This window comes from Patella vulgata, chromosome 2, assembly GCF_932274485.2.
Source record: "Patella vulgata chromosome 2, xgPatVulg1.2, whole genome shotgun sequence".
In the NCBI taxonomy this organism is placed as follows: Eukaryota; Metazoa; Mollusca; class Gastropoda; family Patellidae; genus Patella; species Patella vulgata.
In genome coordinates this window covers 29,917,953-29,937,294 of record NC_065880.2, presented here as the reverse complement: position 1 = coordinate 29,937,294, position 19,342 = coordinate 29,917,953, and the positions used below count along the sequence as shown (strand labels likewise).

Sequence of the window (19,342 nt, the reverse complement as noted above, 5' to 3'; positions counted from 1 at the left end):
AAGACCCCTACTCCCAAGCGAATAATTGAAATAAAATTGAACCGTATGTAATGCAAGCCATTACAAGAAATATATTTGGCCTCGTCTCAGCTCGACTTGGTCAATTTTTGGTGAACCCTTTTTGTCGAATGCAACTTCATGCGCTGTTTAAGCAACGCATCCGGGATCCTTTTTACACGTAAGATCAGTGTTTGTACCAAATTACCGACTAGACAAAGGTTCATTGTCGGCTATTAAGCTCTTATTCTTTATCATTTATTGGAAGATTTCAGCTACTTAATGTACAGACGGAACTTTTTATAGTGTATCATTAGTATCATTAGCTTATATGATGGCGGCTTTATCCCGAATTCCATTTCTATCTTATTTAATTTGATTGGTCGTAAAATAGAAACTTGTATATAGTGTGACATACAGACAACAGTTCGTTCTTGAAACACCAGAATCCTAAGCCGACAAGACTATTAGCTCTGCTATATAGCTTCGATCGAATATGGTGAGTTATTGTTTGGTTGTAGCGGATGTACCGTTTGAACGTGTGGAACAATACTCCGGCTTCGTTAATATTCTCAAACGATCAGTCTAACAGACGTTGTGACAGAAAGACCGCCAATAAGAGTAGTCAAACGGCACTGTCGTCTGCTAGTGTTCGTGTTAACTGAGGTATAGTTGGATCGTCAGAGTTGTTGTTCAGTCATCTATTAATCAGTGTTATGAAATACTTCTGTTTACTGGCGATCGATCATGCAGTATGAACAAGTTATTAAACTTCCTATCCGTCGCTGAAATTTCAATCTTCGGATTTCTCCTGGTTTTAGTACTTCAAGGTAAGCCTTGTTTTCAATGTAATTAATGTTCTAACGGGTGATTTTGTCAATACGGTTGTTTTCCATACTTGATCGAAATAAATCGAATTACATTTGAACGTTCCGTTGACAGTTTCCTTAGGCCATTTTTAGACCAGTATGCGGTTTTATGAATTCTGCCCCGATAGCGGCATTTCCGCCTATAGTCTTCTTTAAATTTGTACACGGGATCTCATCCAAACGATTAAACACACTTCCCTTGACAGCCACCGTAGATGAACACTGATCAGTAAGAACCGGGCTGACATTGTCTTAAATTTCTCAAACAAAAGAGTAAGCATGGCTGCCTCGTAGGCCATACAAATGAAATGAAACGGGGTTTAACGTCCAGCATTTTTTTTTTGATAATGAAAGATGGACAATCAACATTCAATGTGTCCGTTCAACGACGTTTCCGCCTACTCTTCATCGCATTCAAACTGTTGTTATTTTTATATGGACGCCAACGTGTGTATTTGGGCCTCAGTTTTCGTATCATTCGAAGGAATAGACGCTGTTTATTGCCAGTCTTCTCATCTTGCATCACTGGCAAAGAGGGGAATCCCAAGGAGGTTTCTCAACCAACACTGGAATCTAACCCCGGACAGCTGAACCACAATACGAACATTGCTTTATCAACAAGTTGTTATGGAAGCATTTATCATTAGAAAATGAGCCCCTAGGATACCTGTCTGCTACGTTAACTACAATTTCAAAATTTAAGAGCTCTAGAAATTCACCTCCTGATATGGACCAGCCTCCCTACCAACGTTACATTTCTTCTGTCTCTCCAGTGTCACCATTACCTCTAAATATACAGTCCAAATATAATTTAATTTGAAATAACTGGGATCTTTGCCACGATTGATCTGTAACAATCATTTGACGTTACCGAAAATTACAGAAAAAAAGAAATCAGTTCACTTTAGATCATAAGGTCTGTCATTGAGTCTCGTAGTGTGGTTCCGATTCCCAACTTGTATGTGACAAAGAGTAGGGTTGCCTGTCGAACCTCGTGGGTTTTCTCCGTATCCTCTGCTAAAGACCCCTATAGTTGCACCATGTGTTAGTCCCGAAATGACCTAGTTTGTGACGAGTGGACATTAAACCCTATTTCTCTTTTTCTATATAAATTAAAGCATACTATTATTTTTGGACGATATCTATGTTATTACTGTCTCCGCCGTGTGGATTATAAATCGCAATTCGCTCTTAAACGACAATTATTCTGTCTGCATTTTAAACGATAGTTATAGTGTTTTTCCGAGATAAATAAACTAAAGTCACACTATTGGAGTTTAGAAGTAAATATACTATTACTATCACAATTCGCTATATAGCTGTGCAATCGTAATTTCTCACTAAATACTGTATTTATATTCATCCGACATATTTCTTGTAAATCGGAATGTCCCTCCTTTTATAAACTGTTTAATATACACGCGTACAGCAAAACTATGTTAGGTAAGGAAAGTGGCATGAGGTGCATGCCCTATCCCAGACGTTTAATTCAGAGGTCGGAGCTCACACTCATCGGGCGTAGCCGGACCCACTGAAAAATGAGCTGAAAAAAATATCGCCTGAACTACACAGAAAACGAAAATATTAACGGATAGGCTACACGATTTTTATTTACCTTTTTTTAATAGACTGGAAAAAATATAAATTCAAGATTTTATTAATATATTATTGAGGGTAAGGCTAAATAGTTTTTTTTTTATCTATGTGGTGTGGATTTTAGAGCCTATTGTACTTTACATGGCTTTATAGTTATATAACTTTACCAATATCCTTTTTAATAAGTCAACTACTTATTGCCACGTATTGTTTTCGTAAGTGTTTTTATTATTTTTTTGTGGAATTTACATTCTGCCAACGTAGATGTGGTTGGCCCCCGTGCGTCTATTTATTAAATATGAATTGGGTCATTTTTGACGAACAGAAAGTGTTTACGGATGTGACAAAAAATAATCGCAGATTGTGCATATCGCGGTTATTTCTCAACGGATCATCTTCGGATTTTCATTTTTTGATTCTTTGGACGAATTCCATATATGCTCTGGCTGACGGCTTTTAGAAATTCGGAAGTTCGCTCTATTAATAGTAGCATCAAAGATTTGCGAAAGTTTTCTTCATTTTTTTGACATTAAAGATGGCATATCTTGAGGTATCAAGTTGAAACTCGGTAGGAATAAGGAACACACCGATGCCTTCAAAATGGCATATTAAATTATTTTGTGACGGCTTCCGGAAGCCTTCCGATTTTTCCCGAACATGAATAGTTCTCTCCATTTTGAAAATAGACAATGGTGGTGACATATGGTGGTGTTAGCCCCAGATATTATATTTCATTTTCAAAGACCTTGTTCCATAACATTTTCAACCGCTTGGCCGCCATATTGGATTTTGCAAAAAACATTCAAATCGATATTCACCCGCATTTTAATTCCGATTTTCGAAAACTATTTTTTATTGAACCTACTTCCAAATGGCAACAACTCTTAGGGAGCCGAGTTTTGAATTTCGATTTTGTTTACTTCCGGTTTCACTTTGAATTTTGTTCGACTTTACACTTTCTAGATGGTTACCTAACCTTTTAATGACCCTTGACCTTTGTATACATGGTGACCCTCATGTCTACTAACAACTAATATAAAAAAGTTCGGTCTTGAAGTATAACTTCCACTTTAATAGGTATTGGATGTTACTATACTCAATAATTTATGGTCTAACTTGATTGTTGACGTGGACGTGACAAGGCGTGACCTGACGTGACGTACCGAAACACGTCAGTACTCTTTGGAGGTATATAATTGTAGTTATGGCAGCATACAATTCATCAAATAGTAAGCCCTAAGCTTTATGGAACCAACATTAGGACCAAACCAATTTAATATTTGGTTCTTCCGGATCTTATTCATTAAATAACCCACTTAAATCTTGTGTACGACATTTTATTAAAATTTCAAAACTTCAAAATATAATTATGGAACTAAAAGTTTTTGAAAAGTTCAACCAAGTTTAAGCTAGTCCTTTTCCCGAAGAAATCAGGCGCGTGTCCATAAAAAAGAGGGTCCGGACCTCTGCTCGTGCAGAGCATTTTGCATTTCCCCTACATTCATAGTATTAACGTCGGACAAACAAATAACATGCGAATCATTTCCGCCGTTTTAATCTCACTCCACTCTAATCCCTATACATGTAAGCTCCTAAATGAGCAGATATATTGTCTGGAGCCTTCTAATTATATAAAAGTCCCGAGTAATCCCCGAGACCCGACGGAAAATTTGATGTTGTCCTGGATCCTCCTCTACTTAAAGTTCTAAACACGTCCTGTATCGGTATCATCTCCACATTAGCAAGCATTTGTAAAACCTATAAAAAAATAAGTCGGCATTAACAAAAAGTTTCTGCCAGGCGATTCTAGAAGATTAAAATGAAATATGCTGTAGGCTATTAGATGACCTATGATTGTAGATTTTTAAAAAATATGCTCCCTGTTGTATGAAATCCTTCCCGCAGTGTGTAATGTATTTACGATATTGTGGTCATAACAATATTGACTTGAATCTCAGCAAGGACAATTATCCATAGCTGGAAAGTCCTCCTAATTTGATAACACATTAGCTGGTAGTAAAACTGACAAATCAGACCATATATTATTTGCGAACGCCATTCGTGTGGGTTGTTATTTCAGACAATTGCCAAACATTTGTCAAAAATGAAATGAAATGAAATGGGATTAAAAGTCCTACTTTTTAGCACCGAAAAAGCAATTGAAGACGGGCATACGCCATACAGTGTTCTTTGAGGTAAATTTCGTGTAGACACCTGCGCTACGGCCTATTCTTAAGGTTTCTATTGCGTGCACCCCAATATGTACAAGAAAACAACTTCAAGCCGTCCGTCCGTCCTGCACTTCTGACAAAGGGAACCGCGCTGGAAAAATCACGAGGAACTTTTTGAGCCAACACTGGGAGCGAACCCGAGACCTCATGGTTAGCGAGCCATCGGCTTACCCACTGAGCCACCGCCCCACGCATTAGTCAAAAAGGCGGCACAATGTTGTAAAATACCAAATATTGAAGCACTTGAACCTAAATGAGCAGTGGAATCGACAGGTACTCAAGAAGTCAAATTTATACACATAACCTACCTACCTATCTCTTGTAAATTTAAACACATAACCTACCTACCTATCTCTTGTAAATTTAAACACATAACCTACCTATCACTTGTGAATTTATACACATAACCTACCTATCTCTTGTGAATTTATACACATAACCTACCTATCTCTTGTGAATTTATACACATAACCTACCTATCTCTTGTGAATTTATACACATAACCTACCTATCTCTTGTGAATTTATACACAAACCTACCTATCTCTTGTAAATTTATACACATAACCTACCTATCTCTACCTATCTCTTGTAAATTTATACACAAACCTACCTATCTCTTGCAAATTTTTGCTTCCGATTGTTTAGCGTATGCTACAATGGACAGCATTTAAATTTAAAAGTTAGTTATTGTTTTAATCACACAGTTCATTTAATGTTTCTAACACGCAAAAACCAAAACTAATCAAGAATCGTAGGAGCAGAATAGTGGCTCAGTATTTTAAAAATTCGGTTAATATTAAGTGCGCTGAAAAGAACAGAACCATTCAAGAACACAATGTCATGCATTACTAAACCAAGAGCTTAATCCAAAATGTTTCCTATATCGACCAACATGTAATATTATAATTATTCTGATTCGAAAAGCTCAACGTTGAGAATTTCCTTAAAGTTACAATTTCATATCTTTAAGTTATATTTTTAAAATGTATTAAAATAAAGCCCTAAAATAGATGGTATCTATAAACAGTCATACTTTGTTAAAGAATAGTCCTATTAATCCTATAATTCATTATTATTCTATGCAATAATTCAGTATCCTGTTTAAAATTATTATGTTTATAACAATATGTATGATAAAGACTACTCTAAGTTTTTTTAAATGTGTGCCTGATCCTTTTGATAATAGTATGTGTCAATAAAATATGTTTAAAAAAATTCCCCAGCAGATTATATAATGTCAATATGTTCTGTAATAGACATGTTACGTACAAAACAACATTATAATCGAATTTGTATATGTGATGCCCAATTATGCCGTATAAATGTTTTATAATTCATAAGTCATATAGGATGGACATTATTTCATGTAGCCGTATATTGTTTCCACCGGCGTTCGTTGTCTAGACCAACATTTCTTATCAACGCTATATATCATCCACATTGCGATTTTCTTATCGGGTTTCATTTTCACATTTGAACAGATTGGTCATATCCCCGTAAGAAAGATCTTTATCGAAATTCAAATGTTTTCGATAATAAATTTCAAAATTATCAACTCATTTACGTTCGGTACCGGAAAGAGTGTTTGATGAATTTTCCAAACCTCATAATGGATTTTTTATAAGATGCACTGTGAGATTTGTTTACAGTCATTTTAGAACAAACTGGTCGTAACGTTAAATGGTAGACCTCTACAAGAATTATTTCATCACCATCACGTATTTTTATGGTGAAAACGGTCTTTTTAGATAGTACAATGATCCTAGAGAACTTGCAAGTAAAACCTGGATGATATCGTAGAAGATTAAAGACAACGGTACAACCCGCCAAATTAGTGTTTCACACCTCGCCAACTCATGCGAACTATGAATAGTAACATAATATTTGAAATGCTCCGATAGGGCTAATGAACATGCATGGGCGTACGCCATTCAGTATGCTATGAGTGAAATTTGCCCGGACAGCGACACCACGGCCTACTCTTTTATTAAATTGTTCACGGGGCATCGTTTTTTCGTCCCACCCGAACGACTATACGTTGTCTCTTGCCTGCCCCCCCCCCAGTCCTGCACCACTGACAAGAGGAACCACGTCGGAAAATCCCGATGAACTTTATCGGTCAACACAGGGATCGAAGAAATTGACAATATTATGGGCAACTGAAATTGACAAAAACTAAACAAGAACCGATGGAGTACTGTCGGTTGTATGTCAATCCATAGGATAGTTTATGTTATTTTTATGTGAATAAGTTAGATACTGAAATACAAGTGTCATCTAGAACCGCTCGTTTCAATATGCCTACTTTGATACTTTGCAATTCACTATTGGCGGGGGGGGGGGGGCAAGGGATGTAACTGGTATAACGCAACATTGGCTATTACACTTGACGTACATTTTTGTACTTCTTTGAGTGGCATTTAATGCCCAATGGCACTCTCAACTTTCGTCGAAACTTTGCATGTTTATATACTAGTAATTGTTATTCCATATAAGTTTTATTGGCGCAAAAACACATTTTACACTGTAAATTAATCAAATTTAACCTTTTAATTGACTTTCTTCATTCTCAAATTTGTTGTCTGAACAAAGGCAGGACCATAAATACTAGTACACAGGAATACGTTACAGATATAAAACAGCCTTTGGGAATTTATCAGACAAGTATATACAAACTCCAATTCGTTATATCTTTAGCGGTAGTATTAAATCTGTATCGTATGATATAAATATGTACTCAATCACATTTGTCCCGCGGAAACAATAACGCTGGAGTGATTATTATAAGATCTAACCTATCCAGTTTAAGTAGAGCGTGGTATAAAAATAGTATTTCTTTATGATGAAACCAAGGAAATGTGTCAAAAGAAATTTCCTTTGGTAATCTTTTAAGTGCTGCAACCGTAGAATTTTCATTTATCATTTGTCACTTTCAGTTTTATGGATATAACCCCTAATCCTTTGCCAAAAGAATAGTACTACCATTCTTATTTATGGTATTTTGGTACGTTAAAAAGAAAAACTTCTTTTCAAATACAGAGCTATCGACACCACAAATGCTCGCGGTGGGACGACAACTAAGAACAATTTCAGACATAAATCAACAACATATTAATTCGACAAAGGGGCATCTGAAAAATAGGCCCTATATATGGTTAATGGCGCTAAGAATTTTTAGCTATTCGTTAATTGTTTGTTACCGTGTAGAAATTTACTCAATATACAATTAATACTTTGAAACAAACCAGCTTATTTTACGAAACCATCACTGTAATATGGCAAACATAAATTTCAGATTGGACATATTCAGTCTATAGTGATTCGATGACTATTAATGAACAGTGACGTTTTGAAAACATTAGCTATGTCTTATTTCTTGAAAGACTTGGTCTTTGTAACGATTTGAAAACCTTATGCAAATCTATCAGCTCACTGCCAAAGCTGTCCAACTTATCTTCATAGATTAATCTTCTACGCATTCAAGAAATCTGTCTCGAAAAGAGTTTATTTTCCATTCGACATCACATGTTGTAGCGGTATTATGGTGTTTTAAATCATTATACGGACGAATCTATTCACCCAATCATCTTGACCAATTTCCGCGATAATAATACAAATCACTTGACCAGACATGACCACGGATACATTAACACTGATTAGATATAGCAGAAGCTTTTACTTCATTAGGTTTGGAGGGTTAAATTCAAGTCTAATATATCTTTTCGACGCTATATATAAACATACAAGACTTATAAAAATTACCTTTTATAAGAGGAAATGGCAGTCTCGTCTTTTTTGGTAAAAAAGGTGAATGTAGTTGACTGTGGTAGCTTAGTCATACTTTGTTCACGCTATCTTGTGATGTATTGTGTGGGATGTCGGTAGCAACTTCCTTGTTGTTCGTGGCAGTCCTTCAGAAAAACGACGTTCTTCTTAACATGATATGTCCTTCGACAACGTTTAATTATTACATTATTGAATTAGTATTTCTTAGGAATCTATTTTCGAAAGAAGCTCAAATCTCTTTGGTGTTGAGAATCGTCCTGAATTTCGCATTCAGTTAGTATGTGTAATAGCTAGCTAAAAATGAATGTTATTTTGAGAATAAAGGTTTTGGCCGTATTTCTAGTAAAATCGAATGTGCTTTTGATACACATTGCATCACAACTGCTCAATACCGCACACCAGTGTGATTCGCATGCGTGGTAGTTTGGTTTCAGCAAGCGGTGATAGTATCTGCTGAAGGCAGCGCAAAGCCGAACGATGGACCAACTGTGGAAAGGGCCCCATTATGTTAGCGCCTTTTTCAAGCGAGACGCTAATTTTCCAAAGTAGCTACATGTATATTCATTCACCAAATCTTATCACGAGCCTTCAATTATATCAGATATTATAACAACCATAAAAGTTTTTTTTTGGTACGGCAGTTGTAAGGCAAGAAGAAATGCATGTGCTATGCGCTAGAATATTGTTATCGTCTGTTTTAATGTTTTCTATTACTTGTAATGTAGTTAACATTCAATTGGTAAAGTAAATTTGGCGCCTGTGGTTCCCCTTGAAAAGCTTGTTAAGAATGTGTATCATATTATAGTCAATAAACAGTTGACGCGTTTTAGCGTAACTGGTGTGTAAAACAAAAGCCAATAATATTTTCGCGCTTTTGGTGCCCCTACTAAACGTCTTGCAGGGACGCAGGATCAAAAGCCATTAAATAATGTCATATTGTATCAACCCATCTTGTTGCATCCATTGGGATTTAATTTCCACTCCGCATAAACAATTTCATTTCTAAAATTCACTTGCACGTATAGGGGAATAGCAGTGGGAAGAAACCGGAAAAACCAACGAGGCTGGACAGGCGAACCAGAGTATGAGCTGCTTACTTCGATTTGTATGCCGATGATACTCAATTATATGTTTCATTTACACCTAATTGTCCATCTTCTTTCAATTTATCATAATTGCAACTGGAGAACTGTATTATAATAAAATGATAATAAAACCGAATATTTGTTATTAGGCTCAAGGCATCAATTAAGTAAATTTGCAATAATTCGTAATTGTGATATATTTCCATCTTATTCTGCTCGTAATATTGGCGCAATCTTTGATAGTTTTATGCTTATGGGGGCCCAAGTAAATAATATTTGTAAATTAATATCAGAAATATAAGTAAAATACATAAATTTGTAACTAGTGACCAAGTCACTTGTTAATTCTCTGGTCACTTCTCGATTAGATAACTTTAATTCACTTTTAGTTGGTTTACATTTAAAGCTTCTAGACAAATTACAAAAAGTACAGAGAGAGAGAGAGAGAGAGAGAGAGAGAGAGAGAGAGAGATGGGGTTTAACGTCCATTCGGGGCTAACATATGGTTTAATTAATTTTTTTTTATTTCAATAATTCGCTTGCGCGTAGGGGTCTTTAGCAGTGGGAAGAAACCGGAGGACCCGGAGAAAACCCACGAGGTTGGACAGGCGACCCTACTTCTTGTCACGTACAACCGGGGAATCGAAACCCCGCCAGTTGACTCAATGACAGACCGTATGATACAGCGCGCGAGCTAACCATTCGCCCCCCCCCCCCCCAAAAAAAAAAATAGTACAGAATATTGCAGCTAGACTTGTTACTTTAACTAAGAAATATGACCACATTTCTCCTGTTTTATATAATTTACATTGGTTACCTGTTAAATATCGAATTGATTTTATTACTTACTTTTAAATGTTTAAATAATTCTGCTCCTGTTTACCTCTCAGATCTTTTAGAACTTTGCCGAACATTACGTAGGCCTACATCAGATAAACTACTTTTAAAGCCCAAAACTGTTCAACTAGCCTCTTATGGTCAGTGCTCTTTATGAAATAATCTACCATTTAGTTTAATAGTAAGTGCAGGGGACTGCACCACACATAATTTACATAAAAACAAATACACGGACAAGACATCATACTCAGAAACCACAAATAAACAAACAATTCAAAAAAAAGTGTACAGTCCCAGGCCTGTAGTGACATAGACTTCACTCAAATTTTAAAAAACAATCAGGATGTACAACCCAAAGAAATCATTGTGTAATGTCAGCATGAGTCATGATCTGCTATTAAGAAATACGAATATAGGCTAAGCATACTGTAGTAATATTCAACTATACATCGGTGAAACGTTTTATTGTTCAATGGAATCGAGGTAATTTAATACATTTAGGGCACATGTTCCACCCTTCAAAAACAAAAAAAAAAAAAAAACAAATAAAAAAAAAAAAAAAAAAGAAACTGAATACAAAGAAGCAAAATATGAAATGTAGACTGTCTCGAAAGATAGCCGTCTGCTGACTGAATGACGTCATAGCTTAGAAGTTGACAAAATTTCACAATAAAAAGGGCGATAATCCAGATAAAATAACGTTAAAACCTTAAAAACTATAAGTTTTAGCGACTAATCGAAATTATTAAGTTATATAATTGTACAAATTATAATATGTAATACCCCACACAAGAAATGCAAAACACGTATGCTGAAGAAATCGTAATCTGTAAGTGCATTTATAAAGGCATAAAAATAAGGGTGATATTCCTGACAGGATTAGGTAACTACAGAAAATTTAAAATCAATATTAAATTGTATCATTATCCAATATGTAGTTAGTTATATATAAGAAATGTCAAACTTGGTATGTTGAAGAAATGGAAGTTTCGAAATTTCTTTTAAAATGCGTAATTGTGTATCGCCTTTGGCAGGGCACTTAAAATAAAGAGATTTTATTCGGGAAAGAAATAGTTCTTTATTGTTACATATTGTCAAAAATCTTAATGCCTGTATATAGAAAACACTAGGCTATATAGCGTGGTATCTGGTATGTTATAAATTTATGGGTATTTTACTACTTCAAAACCAAATTTGTCCGTTTTGTCGAAAATACCGACATTAAATTTATTGTTAAATATATTGATGTCCAGGTCAAGAACATGTGCATTTAAGATGCTGTACATCTCTATTTCTTTTAAAAATTAACTTAAAACACATTTATTTAATCAGGCTTTTAACTGACACTGTATACAATCGTTAACATTTCCATAATCTTGTTGTTTATATACTCAGCCAAATTAAAAACTTGACACTCGGGATTTTTGGGACTAGATTTTTAATATTTGGTTTAAGGCAACTATTTTAGTGTTATGTTGTGCACAGACGACCTTGACATCAACAGAAAGCAAGAATACGTCTCGCCGAAAGTCCTTGACATTGATAACGTTCGTGATGTCACAGTAGCCCCCAAAATGAAATTCACAGACTTGGAGAACAATCGGAATAAAGTGTTTAGTAACGGTTGTGGCCTCCTCTAGCGTCTCGTACTGCCACACAACGTCTTCTCATGGATCTCAGAACATTAGTAAACACTACCCGAGGAAGACGTCGCCACTGCTCAGCAAGAGCATGTTGAAGGTCCTGTAACGTCAGTGGTGGATTCACTTGCTGACCAACACGTCGACCCAGTTCGTCCCAGATGTGTTCAATAGGATTAAGGTCGGGGCTAAGCGACGGCCAATCCAGGACTTGGACACCAGCATTTCTTAAAAAAATTCTGGGTAGCAATTGCTGTATGGGGTCGATCATTGTCTTGTTGAAACGTTAGTCCAGGCCCATGTCTCTGCATAAACGGAAGAAGAACAGGTTGCAAAATCTGATCCATGTACTGGACAGCATTTAAGTTCCCTTGGACAACAACAAGAGGAGAACGTCCATGTGCACAAAAAGAACCCCAAACCATGACGCTGCCGCCACCAAATCGGTCAACTTCTCTGACGCATACTTGAGCGTAACGCTCACCTCGTCTGCGGTACACTCGGACCCTGCCATTGGCAAATCTCAAAGTGAATCGAATTCCACTGTCTTTGAGTAAATCTTATGTGTCTTGTGGCCCACACAAGTCGATTACGGCGATGAAGAGGTGTCAATATTGGTCCATTATAGGGCCTCCGAGCTCGAAGACCAGCAGCCTGCAAGCGATTTCGAACAGTTTGTGCAGTTACTCTTCCACCTAACATCTCTCTACTTGCTTGATCTTCCTGGACTGACGTCACACGTGGCGCTCCCGCCCTTGGGCGGTCGGCAATCGTTCCAGTTTGAAGCACTCTCATTCTAAGATTAATTATTGTCTGGCGTGAACAATTAAAGGCTCTTGCAACAGTGACCACAGACTGACCAGCATAGAGCCTACCTATAGCACGTAGACGTTCTACATTTGAAAGGCGCGGCCCTTTTCTAACAAAGATGAAAATAACAATTTTAATTTGTTTTTCCAGTTCAGTTTAAGCAAACTTGCATCGATTGACCTCACGAGTTTGCACGTGTTTTTCAGGTTTTTCATCTTTATATGCTCAAAAGTCACGTGATCCACGTGACTTTACAATTTTATGAAATTAAAGAATTCTTACTACTTACTATCGTTAGAAACACTTTAAAATTTATTTGACTTACCAGAAAAAAAAAATTTGTTGAAATTCATCAGTGTCAAGTTTTTAATTTGGCTGAGTAGATATGATTATACTGTCACTTTGTGAAGTGCCCCTGAACATGTTATATGAAAGTTTGCACTATAAATATGTTGTAATAATAATAATAATATGTTTCTGATAGACCGATGATAGAAAAGGCAGGTTTTACAGATATAATCAATCTGAAATTCCATAGAAAGTTTTGAATCGATGTAAACACCAAGATTTTTTAACTTTGTTGGCTGGTTTAATTTCTGAGTCAGCTATTTTCAAAGTTGATGTATTAGATTTTGATTGTGAGTGACAATGGAACAATTTTAATCCCCTAAGAGGGGCTTAATGCGAGTAAGCTTATTTGTGTCTGTAAAATCCAATAGCATAATTTTTTTTTATGAAAGATTTAAAATCTTGATAAGGTAATAAAAGTTTCAGGTGACGTGACGGTAGCTGAAGCTACTCGATCACCATGCATCATTTCATAGATTTCCAAAAGGGGGAATTGCGTAAATCAAATATGAAAGCACACCATTTTACGAACAAGCGTTATAGTCGGCCGATTGGTTCACAAGTTGATTGGGAGAAAATGATATTTTTCTAGTTTCATTCCTACGATTATTCAATTAACAGTTCAAACGTCAACATCTATATACAATTAGATCTTAATCCGATCTGTTTTTAGCAGCTAACTGCTCGGAAGGTATTCGTGGTGTATGTGTCAATTGCTCAAAATCCCATATCAATTGGTAGCTATAGTCAAACGTCAACATAATAGCAGCAAATGTAGGAGTATGAAACAAGTGAATTACCCCCAGACTTAAGACCATGCCGCCTTTATCTTTTTTGCATTCCTTCATAATAAAATACATTATTCAACACATGTTATTCAACGAATAAATACAAAACAATTCCCATGGTATATAAGATTGTATCAGTGGAACGTATCTAACGAGACTAGGATGTTAAAGAACGCGACGGTTCCTATGGTTATTTAGTTTGCAAACAAATAATCTCTGTGTTGTATCATATTAATTAATCATTATTTTATCAGTGTGATATTCATCAAATCAGATCGCAAAGATTTCATCAGCCAAACAGCTTCAACTATCATGGGTTTACTTTAATTACTTAAGTATAGCTCCTTAAATTATTGCTTTTTAATAGAATGCGTCTTACTTCCCTTCAAGTTTGCGTCATCAAAAAACAATTAATCGATTTAAGAACGCATGCGTAAAAAAGAGAAAATTTAAGACAGCAACTGGTGTATCGTTTATATTGTATGCAGGATTCTAGTTAAAATTGAATTTAATGCAGTTGCGTCAAAAGTTTATCGTCTACATTTCTATTTATTTGTAAGACTCCCGAGGCGCCACAAGTACACATAGAGACGGAAACATACTTCTGAAATACAGTTTTAGATTAGAAATAAAACACGTCTTAAATGACTTTTTCCTAAAATAATTGAATTCTTCAAGTACAAATAGTGCCATGTAAATTTCAGTTAAATTGAATTTTATAGAGGTAATTAACTCAACCATTATTTTTTGTAATTTGGTAACAAGGACAGGCATGAATGAGCTTTGGAGAATGATTGAGTAGCTGTCACAAGTACGGAGTGTACAATGTGAGACTTTCTAAGAAATGCCATAATAACAGAGATGAAAAACCGCCACTACCAAAGCTCGACATCGAAATTCTATAACGTAACTGAAACGAATTGGGTTTTTTTCTTCACCCAGTGGACTAATGCAGACGGTCTACGCCATACAGTGTGAACGATATAAGGGACATTTTGCCCGGACAGCAGCGCTACGCCTATTCATTTTTCTAATAATCACTGTCAATTAGGGTTTGTTTAAGTGCTCGCCATGTGTCCATGACACTTCCGTTTATCGTTCTAGATACTGTCATTGTCAGGCCCTCCATCCTGCACCTATGCCAAGTGGTAACTGCGCAGGAAAATCCCAAGAAACTTTCTCGGCCAACCCCTGGAGCGAACCTAAGCCCCCACAACTCCCTTATAGCGTAACGATAACCAAATACAATATGAAGCCTAGTTAACTGTTTTCTAAAGAGTGTCTGAATCTGTAAAAAACAATAATTAATACTTTGCAAAAGATAATTTTTGCTATATTATATAATCAGTAGCTATATTTAACCATATAGCAATAATTGACACCATTATCAATGCTTTGATAAGTATCGAGACACCACCTCAAATTTGATGGATATGGGACATTTTCAGAGACCAGCTGACATTTTGGTCAGTCTAAGAGGCTCCAAATTTGGCATCTAGTCTTTACGATTAAAACCTTTTATGTACTTAATGAAAATAAAATGGGATTTCTGAGCCATTGTGGCCCCAAAATACATAATAATGCATCCAAAGAGGTATTAATGATTCAAATATTTACATTATATGCTTTTATTTACACTCTTCGGAAATGAACTATGTGTGATGTTTTGTTAACAAATGCTGTAGATTGATAGGATAAAATGTTTTGAAAGCTCTGCCTTATTGTGTAATTATTATATATCCGGTGTGTATCCTAACCGACTTTACCATCTCTAACCTAATATTACATTTATAAACATCCAGCTTTCTTTTCTTTACTGTCTAGTCTATTATCATCACGGTGAATCAAGTATCTAATAGAAATACTGGTCCCATAGGAAAAGTGTATAAATAGACTTCACGAAATAAAAATAAAATCTTTTAAACGATATCTGGAACAGGTTGGTGAAATGTTATTTCATTAAAAAAAAAAAAAATAGAGATGTATACATTTATATATTATACTGGTGATATGAGTGTTATCATTTACTAATCAAATCCCAATGCTGCACCATTTGGACTACACAGTGTACCAGATTAACATCATTTTATGACCACAATTTGCACGCAGAATAAGCCAATGAGATAAAGAATACAGGAAAATAAGACATTTTGAAAAGCATTTATGGGTGTGTAAAAACAAGTGTATGCTAACCCGAAAACGTTTTATGTATAACACAATAGGTCAAAAATGTAAAAGAAGGAAGTGCATGTGCATGGTATGAAAGGAAATTCCTAAACGAAAACATTGTATACAATATTATTTTATGGCTGCAAATTTCTTTTGGGGGCTGACATTGACATGTCATATTGTAAATGCAGACATATGATTAAATTCTGCATTATTAACATGGTTATATACATGTAAACCTAATAAAATACAATATCTCGATTCCGGGGTTGAAGTTGGCACATGGTTTGGGTTAAAGATACATTATGGGAGATTCGATAACGAGTTGGCAGTTCTCACTATATAAAGGCAATTTGCTGAAAATTTCATTCAAATTGATCCACTATGAACCGAGAACTCAGCGAATAAAATTTCTGCCTAGCCTCGGTCATTACTAAAGTCATTACGTTAAACAGCATAGTCTCGATTATCCATTTAATCGTTTAAAGTTATGCAGTAAATCGGATGACAATCCACTTACGATCGCAGGCTAGTGACGCCATCTAGAGTTGATTATGGTCTGGATAAGTTAATTAATGTCTAATTAATAATTTAGATAACATTTCAGGCCCAAAGAAAGACCTGCAATAGACAGATTTAGCTCTTGCATAATGTATGTTTAAAGAAACAACCCAAGAATTAATACTGATGATACGAGTAGGGCCACATATGGTCGCATTACGATTTTGAAGCTCAAAACGTTTTATATACATATTATGCTTTACTGAAAAAACCTATCATATGTTTAAACTGCTGATATTGTTACTTGGTTACCAGAAATAGCTTGGTAATTAAAGCTCAATCAAAGACATCGAACGTAACGAGGTTATGTAATCCTTGATTCAGTACAAATGCGTAACAAATCATATCCGCTATTTTTATATACGGGTATTAAAGACGCAGTTTGTAAGATTAAGATAAAGAGATTACCCTTCTTGCTATAATATATAGTTGAAAAATAACTAATGACAAATTCAATATATTGAAATTTTAAGTCAAGTTATGAGTGTTTGAAGCTTTTACAAGATAGCCTCGATTGTCAAGTACAATTGCTACGATGATAAAATACTCTCGATTATCCATTTTAAAGTTAAATTATTACATAGCACGGGTGTTCAATCCATTTAGTATCACGAATATCCGATGGACTGGGGAATCGAAATCACGCCAGTTGACTCAATGACAGACCTTATGATGCAACGCTCACGCGCTAACCATTCGGGCATCTACCCCCCCCCCCTCTTCACATCGGAATAAATGCCTAAACCTGCAATAGTTGGGTTTAGCTCTTACATAATGCATCGTTAAATAACAAATAATAAACAATACATGTATCAAAATCGTAATTATTATTCATCTAATGCAGTGTATTTGGAACCCTAGCAAATCAGTCTCAAACTGTAACAATCTACAGTCTTCCATACTATTGTCATGTACACACCGCGAAATAAAATGAACGTTTAGCCACAAGAGATCTCGGGATGTCAAATGTTCGCAATTTGCAATTGTCGACGCTGTGAGCTGTAAAGTGACAATAAACATGCATATGCATGGTTTTCATCCGTACATCTGTCAAAGACCATTCCCATGTGTAGAATGTCTTATCCTTTTAAAAACGTAGTCCGGTTGGTGCAGAATAGTAAAAGGTTATAGCCCAGTGCAGAAAAGAACGATGTTAAAGCCCAGCGTAGAAGAGTAAGAATTTAAGGCCCATTACAGAAAAGTACGACGTTAAAGCCCATTGCAGAAGAGAAATAATTTAAGGCCAAGTGCAGAAAAGTACGACATTAAAGCCCAGTGCAGAAGAGTAAGAATTTACGGCCCGGTGCAGAAAAGTACGACGTTAAAGGTACGACGTTAAAGCCCGGTGCAGAAGAGTAAGAATTTAAGTCCCAGTGCAGAAAAGTGCGACGTTAAAGCCCATTGTAGAAGAGTAATAATTTAAGGCCCAGTGCAGAAAAGTACGACATTAAAGACCTGTGAAAAGAAAGTACGACGTTAAAGCCCAGTGCAGAAAAGCAAGACGTTAAAGCCCAATTCATTTCATCTCACGAACCGAAGCTAAATGCTAGTTGCTGATTTACTTCATTTAATAATAAGATATTTCTCTAATAATATATCCCTTGTCGATGGTACAGAACGGGTGGGGGTGAGGGTGGGCTGGCAAGGAAAGTGTCTAGTTATTCGGGTCGAACGAAAAACCGAGATCCAGTGTTTACATTTGCATGCACGTAAAAAAAAAAACCCTGAGGGTTGGAATTCTAAAAAATAGTAGAGCCGCTGTTTGGGCAAAATTTCCCTGTCTTCATTACCCCAGTCGTTGCAGAAACTTAGGACGTCATGTCATTTCCAATAATAAAACTTTACAAGAAACAACTGGGTTATCCATTTCAATTAGGTGCGTTAACGCTAATACCAAACTCTATCATCTTCTGACATGAAGGTTAACTAATACCGACTGTCTTTGACGACAAAAGCAAACATGATTATTTTAAATACACATGTACCCTGTCAGATACCTAATTACTGTCATCTTTCAGATAATTGTTAATGAATGCTGATTCCTAGAATGGTAATTTTAAATTACAAAATCTATTACAGTGATAGATATAACATCGATGCAATTTACCATGAGGACAGAATCTGGCTTTTTCTGGTTAAGCTCAAGATTTCTGATTACTCGTGTATTTACGCGTGACATTTCTCAGTAGTGGAATATTAACAGTTATAACCCATGACACGCGGGTACTGGAGATCTAGAGATACTGTGGGATCACATTTTACGATCCGTCAATCAGACGAACGTGAAAAAGTACGAGGGCTGGCTGAAAAGTTCTAAGCCTGAAAAGGATAGATCAATTGGGTTGAAACAAACATTTGCCACAAATCATTGAATGAAGCATACACATAAGAACTGCGACTGCAGTGTTAGTATTGTCTTCGTACCAAACCATCTTGTGAACCTACCCAAGATGGAATTTAAGCCTGGCAGAGAGTGAGAGAGCCTTGGCGATACAGATACATGCCGACATGGTCTCCGCTTTAGGGGACGACGCCCCTTCCTTTTCCACAGTAAGGACGTGGGCTGTGGTATTTAAGCGTGGCAAAAAGAGGCTTGACGATGACCAGCGTCATGGAAGGCCAC

The 19,342-nt window shown here is 36.1% G+C and overlaps 1 long non-coding RNA gene across 1 annotated transcript in view; it reads left to right on the top strand.

Annotated features, from left to right (window-relative positions):
* Positions 1-506: 506 nt before the first annotated feature.
* LOC126809660 (uncharacterized) overlaps positions 507-19,342 on the top strand; it is a 63,488-nt gene continuing 44,652 nt past the window's right edge. Inside the window, exon 1 of the long non-coding RNA XR_007674926.2 lies at positions 507-827. This is a non-coding gene — a long non-coding RNA (uncharacterized LOC126809660). The remainder of the gene's footprint in view (positions 828-19,342) is intronic.